Raw genomic sequence first — 8,419 nt, forward strand, 5'->3', positions numbered from 1 at the left:
CAACGGCTGCGTTGGTGGTAACAGACCGTAGCATGCGATGGCTTTGCTAAGTTCACAAGCAGGCCGAGAAAGCGATCCGGTGCACGACGATGGAAACACAGGAGTGTGTATCAGCAGCGCAATCGGGCGAAAGTGCAGGATGCTGGAAGGGATAGAACTGACATTCCAAGCACTTCTACGGAAGTTGTAAAAAGACTCAGATCTCCCGATGAGCATAACACTGCCAAAATGTTGAAGAAGGAAAAGAGCCCCCCGCTTTCATGTACTCTGTCTCAGACCAAGCCAGCCATCCCGCAATGGACAGTGTCCTGCGGAGGTAGACAAAAGCGGAACAGGAACAAAGGTAGCGCGCACGGACCCTGAGTCTTCGTGGAGGACTGTGACTTCCAAAAGGATGCCACAGCCATCACGGAACGGGAAGATGGTCGCTGAGAATGGTAAGGAGCCGTCCTCTTACGCCAGAGTGGCAAGGAAGCACAATAGAGATGAGCTGATTTACGCAGTCTTCAATATCGGCTGTGGATCACATAGAATTTCACCAGATCATCGGTCCCAATTGAAGGATCTGGTTAACGAGCGGATTTGAATTAAATACTAGGTTTGATTAAAAAATTTGTACATTCAATTAAAAAAAATTGCTGAAATCGGTCCTATAAAGGAGTTTGTGTTATTAATTTACAATTTTGCAATTTGGATTTATGATAAGCCCAAAAATCCAATTAAAGTAATTATTAACTCCATAAACCAATAATTTGAAAGATGTCCTTTCTTTTAAGCAACTTTTTTTCTATTTAATAATAAATAATTGATGTTTTTGACATGAATAAAAAATTTCCACTTCATTGAAATAAATTGCGTAAAAACATAAAATATAAAGCATAAAAGTATAAATAAGGAGGCCACCGTTGCGCAGAGGTTAGCATGTCCGCATATGACGCTGAACGCCTGGGTTCGAATCCTGTCAGTGGTGTTTTTGCCTTCCTAATTTTTGCCACATTTGAGAGGTACTATACCATGTAAAGCTTCTCCAAAGATGTGTCGCAGTGCGGCACGCCGTTCGGACTCGGGTATAAAAAGGAGGCCCCTTATCATTGATCTTAAACTTGAATCGAACTGCACTCATTGAAATGTGAGAATTTGCCCTTGTTCCTTAGTGAAATGTTCATGGGCAAAACTTGATATTAAGCCTTTGACATTTAGATGTACTGCAAAATGAAAACAAAAATAAAAAATTGTACTAAGCTGCTCGCATGACTTCATCTTATTGTACATCCTGCGTATTTATGTATATTGCCCAGAGTTGTCAACATCGGATGAAACAGTGATGAGACAGGGAGACGATGGAGCATACCTGGCATCACTGCCTTTCGACTCTCCATCACCCCCATAAAATAACTACCAGGTAATGTACCGTAAACAGTTGGGTACAACTTTTTCGCGCGAAGTGCACAATCTGTCAACGAGTTTTAGTTGTGTGTGTGTATTATAGTTAAAAACAGCACAAGTTGTAGCAAACTACAGTAGTTACATACACAAAATCAGAGATGCACTAATCACTGACTTTTACAGATTGTGCACTCAATATTTTTTGTTGGTTAACTGCCAATACCTGTGAATGAATATATCTTGGTACCACCCCACGAAATGAGGTGAGAGTTCGCATCGAATCGAATTAGGTTGGTACTAAATTCGGTTTTCGCGGTGAAACTCCATATAAAAAAATGAGAGGAAAATATTGATGAAAAGTGTTCGTTTCGCTACAACTTGTTTTTTCATCTAGGGGAAAGTTATGCCCAAAAAGAGCACAAACACTGTCGCTTCTAATTGTAGCTAAGTGTTTGTTAGCGTTATTTACTCGGGGTGGAAAAAAATATTTGTGGATGCATAAACAAGAAACTATTTGTATATAAATATAAAAATATAAATTATTATCTTCTAAAATAAGTAAAAAATAAATGTTTCTTTTATAACAACAAATCTGTATGAAATAAGAACTTTCTGAAAGTGTTATGCTTTTGGTCTATTACAACAACATTATTTTTATAAAAGTGGAAGATGCTGTCGAAGGCTTTTGGAAAGTTGTGATTTTTTTATTTTGTTTTTACAAATAAAAGCCGAATTCGTTTCTTTTTAAATAGTTTTGTGTTTTATTATTTATTAATTTCGAAGCGGTAGGTTATGGTTGAAATTGCAACAACATATTGGGTTGCCCAAAAAGTAATTGCGGATTTTTCATATAGTCGGCGTTGACAAATTTTTTCACAGCTTGTGACTCTGTAATTGCATTCTTTCTTCTGTCAGTTATCAGCTGTTACTTTTAGCTTGCTTTAGAAAAAAGTGTAAAGAAAGTATATTTGATTAAAGTTCATTCTAAGTTTTATCAAAAATGCATTTACTTTCTTTTAAAAAATCCGCAATTACTTTTTGGGCAACCCAATATATGAATTTGAGTACGGTCCACACACTCACATATGTATGTAAACATGTGTGGTTGGTGCCATATGAATTTTTATTTGTAAGTGGCAACATTTTGGCCAAAGAAACCAAAAAATGTGGTAACCTTGTCAAACCACCGAAAGAACGATTTATGGAAAATTTAGCCCACAAAAAAACGGGTACCAGACTTTACTACAAAAGAAGGCCGACTATCTGGCGCCTCGTCTGGCCACTATTTTCACAGCGTGCCTAGGGCTTGCATATACTCCGAAAGCCTGGCAGGAGGCAAGGGTGATGTTTATACACCAAAGGCCTACAGACATATAACCCTTACGTCCTTTCTACTCAGAACCATGGAGCGTATTGTGGACACCATGATAAAAAGTACGACATCCGGCGAACTGCTCAAATACAAACAGCATGCCTATGTCAAGGGAAGGCCGGTGGAGATTGCCCTACATGATGCGGACCGACACACTGATCCAACCCTTAGCCCAGTACCGGGTGGACACGGTCCTTAGAGACTGGATAAACCATATGCTAAGGAACAGGTGGATAAATTGTGTGTCCCATGACATAAATATGAGGGAGAAAGTGGCGCAAGGCACTCCAAAGATTTATCAATAGGGTGCTTAAGCAATTTATTGACGCGGGGCAGATTGTCGTGTATTTGGATGATATTATAATAGCGACGGCTACTTTTGAGGGACATTTAAGGATTTTGAAAGGAGTTTTGTGGACTTTGCGGAAGGCTGGCTTGCGGTTGAATAGGGAGAAGTATACATTTTGTTATCAGGAATTGGACTAATTAGGGTATAAGGTGAATGAAATGGGACTTCGTCCTAACGGTGATGACATAGAGACTACTCAACAGTGTCGAGTACCGACTAGCAGGGATGAGTTAGAAAGGTGTCTGGGGCTGTTTTCATATTTCGCCGATTTGTTCCGGAATAGCTAGACCGTTGACCAATTTGAAGATCAAGGATATTAACAGGACAGATGAGTGTGCCGAGACATTTGCCACCTTGAGGGATAAATTAGTGAATGGACCGGTTTTTGCAATATAAAATCTGGACAGGGAGACGGAGTTGCACACTGATGGTTGCTTGAGAGGTTTTGGTTCAGTGTTTTTACAGAAACAGGTATATTCAGAAACAAGTCGGCTGTTATATACGTCTTATGACTGGACACTATGTTCGGGATCTTCGAGATACCATCGATCTTACCCAGGTCAGCCTTAAACTTTCCCCCAGGTTTAGGGTAAGGTTGGCATTAGACAGAAGATCACCAACCTTGCGCAACAGGCTCAAATGAGTATCGAAACCAGCGAAAAACACTAGCAAATCGTCTAAGTAGACGAAGACACGCTGACGCATTCCGGAAAGACAACCTTATCTATTAACCGAAATAACCGTCGAGCTGTATTGCACAGTCCAAACGGTATGACGGTGAACTGGTAATGTGGTAGTCCAAGAAATGTGAAGGCGGTCTTCAGTCTACTCTCCACCGAAAGAGGAATTTGCCATAAGGCGTCCTTGAGATCCATACTCGATATGAAATATGTATCCTGTAGTTTCCCTGGTAAAGCATCAATGTATGCGAGTCAATAAACGTCCTTAACATTACACTCGTTGAGTTTATGAGCGTCCTAGCATAGCCTGTTTTCCTCCCCCTGGCGTACAAGAGTCACGGGAAAATTCCATGGACTATTGCTAACTTCCATTACTACTAAACTCAACATTCTCTCCAACTCCGCATACATTAATTTTTTTACCGCGGGAGATATAGGATAATGCCGTTGTGTGATGCGAAATGCGTCAGATGTGTCAATCGCATGCTCTTCCATCCAAGTCTTATCTAAACCGTGGGTTTCGAATTCAAGGAATGCCGATTCAGCCACACGAAGGTCCTCAGTCTGTCCAACTGAGAGATCATGCGAATTGCTATCTGGGTAAACGATTTTAGAACTTAAGGTGGAGACAAGTTTAGGAGCCACAGAAAATGTCCTTCAGAAATCATCACCACAATACATATGATTCTCTAGTGCCATTCACCAATTCTAATAATGCCATTCACCAATACCTCACAAACACTGCATTTGAAATTCGGTAGGACGTGCAAATCCAAGTCCTAAACAAACCTCTCACAATCCTTGCCAAGCACTGTAACGTTAGCATCACAGCCAAATAATGCCATTCACTAATACCTCACAAAAAGGTCGGGGATCGGAATCATGAATGCCTGTAAAACTAGTTGAAGGAACGACTCGCCTACACACGCGTTTTTTTCCTATACCTTTCTCTGGCACATAATATGCTTATTGAAACTGCGGTCTTTAATCTGCCTTAGTACATCTAGGTTAGGTTAGGTTGAAAAGAGGGTGCAGATATTAATCCGCCCCATGCCACTATGGACATACATCTAAGCCAGTAATCGGCTTGTTGTGCGCTTTAAAAACTATAAAGGTTCATCTAAAAAGAAAATTTTAAGTTAGGAATAGTACCTCTAAGTTAGTGTGATATCTCTAGTACTACCGTACTATGTCCAGCTTAAGATTGCTCAATGTTAAATCAGGGTACAGCTGGATCCTATACCAATACCACTGATTTGGACGACCCTCCAAGAGATGGCGAAGACCATCTACTAAATCCTGATCCGATACATGATAACTACTCTGCAATCTACTAACTAGAAATATGAGTTCCTCAACCGAAGACGTCTTAGATGTAGCGTCGAATTTAAGACCCCATTTCCCAATGAATGGATACCTTGTGCCGCAGTTCTAAAAGATTCCCGTAAAATACTAATAATTGTCAGTTGTCCGATTTCTAGACGAATGACCAGTCGCCCTGTTCCGATTCCGATTTGCCTATTCCCTATGTGGTGGCATATCACGTGGCCAGTTATAACCTCCAGAAGTATTCGCATCATTGTTAGGAGTTGTATCGAACTTCGCTAGCGACCCTTTTCCCCGGAGGTACCCGATCCGCCACTGTTTCCAGCCGAATTCGGTGTCTCCGTGGCCTGACCTGTGGACCATAAGCCCCGTATCTGGTCTACATCCACCAGTGAATCAATCCTAGAAATATGATTATTAGGAGGCCCAGTCTCACCACAAAAACCCGGTTGGCCAAATTCTGCCATATCAATCGGTTACGAAAGATACAAAAGATCAGAATATTGAAGACGAGAATCTACTTCAAATCTAGCACAAGAAAATCGAAGCTATATACGTGAGGGTGCAAAAGCGAGCAGAAGTAAAAAAATCAAATCTCGATGATGTATCTAATTCAATTCACAGGTAAAAGTAATGACCAAAAAGTTCACAGGATTTTTTGGTCTGGTCACTATCAAAAATACACACCGTAACTCTTGCCGAGAACTGATAGTAGACGAGATCGTATCCTCCGTAAAGCCAATCTCCAAATATAGAATACGAATTCACGACTCCCTAGATCAAAACCATGGTACAATTAAGAGGTATCGTCATCAGCACAACAACAAAAATCTACCCTAAACGAAACTACTTTGAGTGACAAATGTCGTAAATGGAAATGTCAAAGTGGTTTTAGAAATAAACTTAGTTTTACAACTGTTTTGCTGCTAATGTGTGGAATATCAGGTAAAATAGAAGATATTTTTATGATTTTATAAAAGATCACAGCTGTGTTATCAAGCCTTAAACATTTAGATTTACTACAAAATCAAAAAAGGATAGAAAAATTGTACTCAGCTGATCGCATGATCCCACCGAGCATTCGAACAAAGTGAACAAAATAGATAATGTGAACTCAATCCGCAGAAAGGATAAAGATTACAAGGCTAAATATCGAAATATATCAAAACGTCGTACAGTTAATATTCAATGAGATAAATTTACTATGTGCATAGTAAACTTTCCAAGCCATAATAATATATAATACCTTCTTCTAAAGCTATCACAATACCAAATCAAAAATATAACATAGTAAACTTTATATTACCGACGCGATTGAGGTACACATAAAGAGTGTCCTCAAGACTCAGTAAAATAATAGTATAGAAAATTTACAACTATATTATATTCAGTGCAGTAGCAACTAGTAATATACAACTAGCTTCAAGACGTAAGGGTTATTAATAGCCGACAGAAGAAATTCACACAAACAACTCGAATTTCATCGCAATAGATGGAATTCATAAAAAAACTCATACTCTAGACATATGGAATTTGAACTTGCTTGATAAGACATCGCTTCTAAGTTGGGCCCCATTTTTGTTATGCGATTTATTGGGTGTTTGTGCAGTGAATGCCCACACTCAGGAAAATGCTTATCGTAAATAGGAGTAAATTACATAATACTCGTTAGTCCATGATATTTATCTACGATTATTTAAAAATTCCTATAGAGTGAGAAAATACACGTTGTACGAATAAAATAAACCATTCGTGAGTATAGATAAAATAGTTTACAATTCGGGTGGAGTTATTAATTTTCCTTAAACGATTATTTTTGAAATAAGCGAGAATTTTACTAAAAATTGTAAAAAGCATATCATCGTTGACAATACCTTTTCTGAAATTTATTTCTGAATAAACTACTTAAAGACATAAAGATTTTTAGTTTAATATAACTAAAACGTTCATTCCCATTCTCTCTTTTTGAGTTCACTAATACATGCTCGAAATTAATTTTTTTTTTTTTTTTAATTCATTTTTATTAATGCTTTCTATCTTAGTATAGATATTTACATTATTATCGACATTATTTTGTATATTATAATTACTAATGGTGCCAACCCAGTGGTTGGCCCACGTATAAAATTTATTTATGCATCATTAAAGTGGAGTTAAAAATTTACAGTAGGTCTTGCGGTGCTTTTCTTTTGAGCCGCTTAAATGTTTCAGTGTTCCTCATCAGGTTTGTTGCTAGTGGGTTTGGATGTTGTTGAATTCTCAATTTATAATTTTGGAGTTGTGACAATACTTCTTCCTGGACAGTTTTTATATTTAATTCCTCGTGTAGTCGCTTATTAGTTATGTAGTATGGTGCACCTGCAATTTTGCGTAATGTTTTTGATTGTAGTTGCTGTAGTAGTTTGATTGTTGTATGTGAAGCGGTTCCCCATAGCTGGATACCGTATGTCCAGATTGGTTTTATAATGCATTTGTATATAAGTATCTTATTTTCTAAGGATAACTTGGAAATTGGTCCAATCAGAAAATTCATTTTTTGTAGTTGTATATCACAAGCTTTTCTTTTTATTTTTATGTGCGTTTTCCAAGTTAGTTTCTTGTCCAAGTATAGTCCCAGATATTTCGCCTCATTCGCCTGCGGGAGTTGGACTTCATTCATTTGAACTGGAGGGCAGTTTCCGTGGTTAAGTGTGAATGTTACGTGTATAGACTTAGTTTCATTTGGTTTTATACGCCAGTGTTTCAGCCACTCGCACAAAGTATTTAGGTAGGTTTGAAGCATATTGCTTGCTATTTGTGGATTTTTATTAACAGCTAGCACAGCGGTGTCATCAGCGAATGTACCCACCACTGCGTTCTCTGTCTGTGGTAGATCAGATGTGAACAAGATATATAAGATTGGGCCCATCACACTCCCCTGTGGTACCCCAGCTCTGACAGATTTTAAATCACTCATTTCATCGGCCTCTTGGACGAAGAACATTCTTTTTTGAATATATGATTTAATTAATAGATAGTAATTTATTGGAAGAAGTTTCCTTGCCTTGTAGAGAAGACCCTCATGCCATACCTTGTCAAAGGCTTGCGAGATGTCTAAAAATGCGGAAGTACAGTACTGCTTTGATTCAAATGCAGAATTTATGGTTTCCACTAATCTGTGGATTTGTTCAGTAGTCCCGTGATTCTTTCTAAATCCGAATTGATGATTTGGTATCAAGTTATTTTCCTCAATTATTGGCATTAGTCTCTTAAGAAATAGAGATTCGAATACCTTTGAAATTATTGGCAGTAGGCTTATTGGTCGAT

At 38.4% G+C, this 8,419-nt stretch overlaps 1 long non-coding RNA gene across 1 annotated transcript; it reads right to left on the reverse strand.

The window, feature by feature from the left end:
• Window positions 1–765: 765 nt before the first annotated feature.
• Window positions 766–5,873, reverse strand: LOC131996335 (uncharacterized). Its single transcript, XR_009397783.1, has 2 exons — window positions 5,801–5,873; window positions 766–1,205 (listed from the first exon to the last, which is right to left on the reverse strand). It is a non-coding gene; the product is annotated as an uncharacterized LOC131996335 (long non-coding RNA).
• Window positions 5,874–8,419: the final 2,546 nt, after the last annotated feature.

The sequence above is a fragment of the Stomoxys calcitrans genome, chromosome 3 (assembly GCF_963082655.1).
Source record: "Stomoxys calcitrans chromosome 3, idStoCalc2.1, whole genome shotgun sequence".
Taxonomy (NCBI): domain Eukaryota; kingdom Metazoa; phylum Arthropoda; class Insecta; order Diptera; family Muscidae; genus Stomoxys; species Stomoxys calcitrans.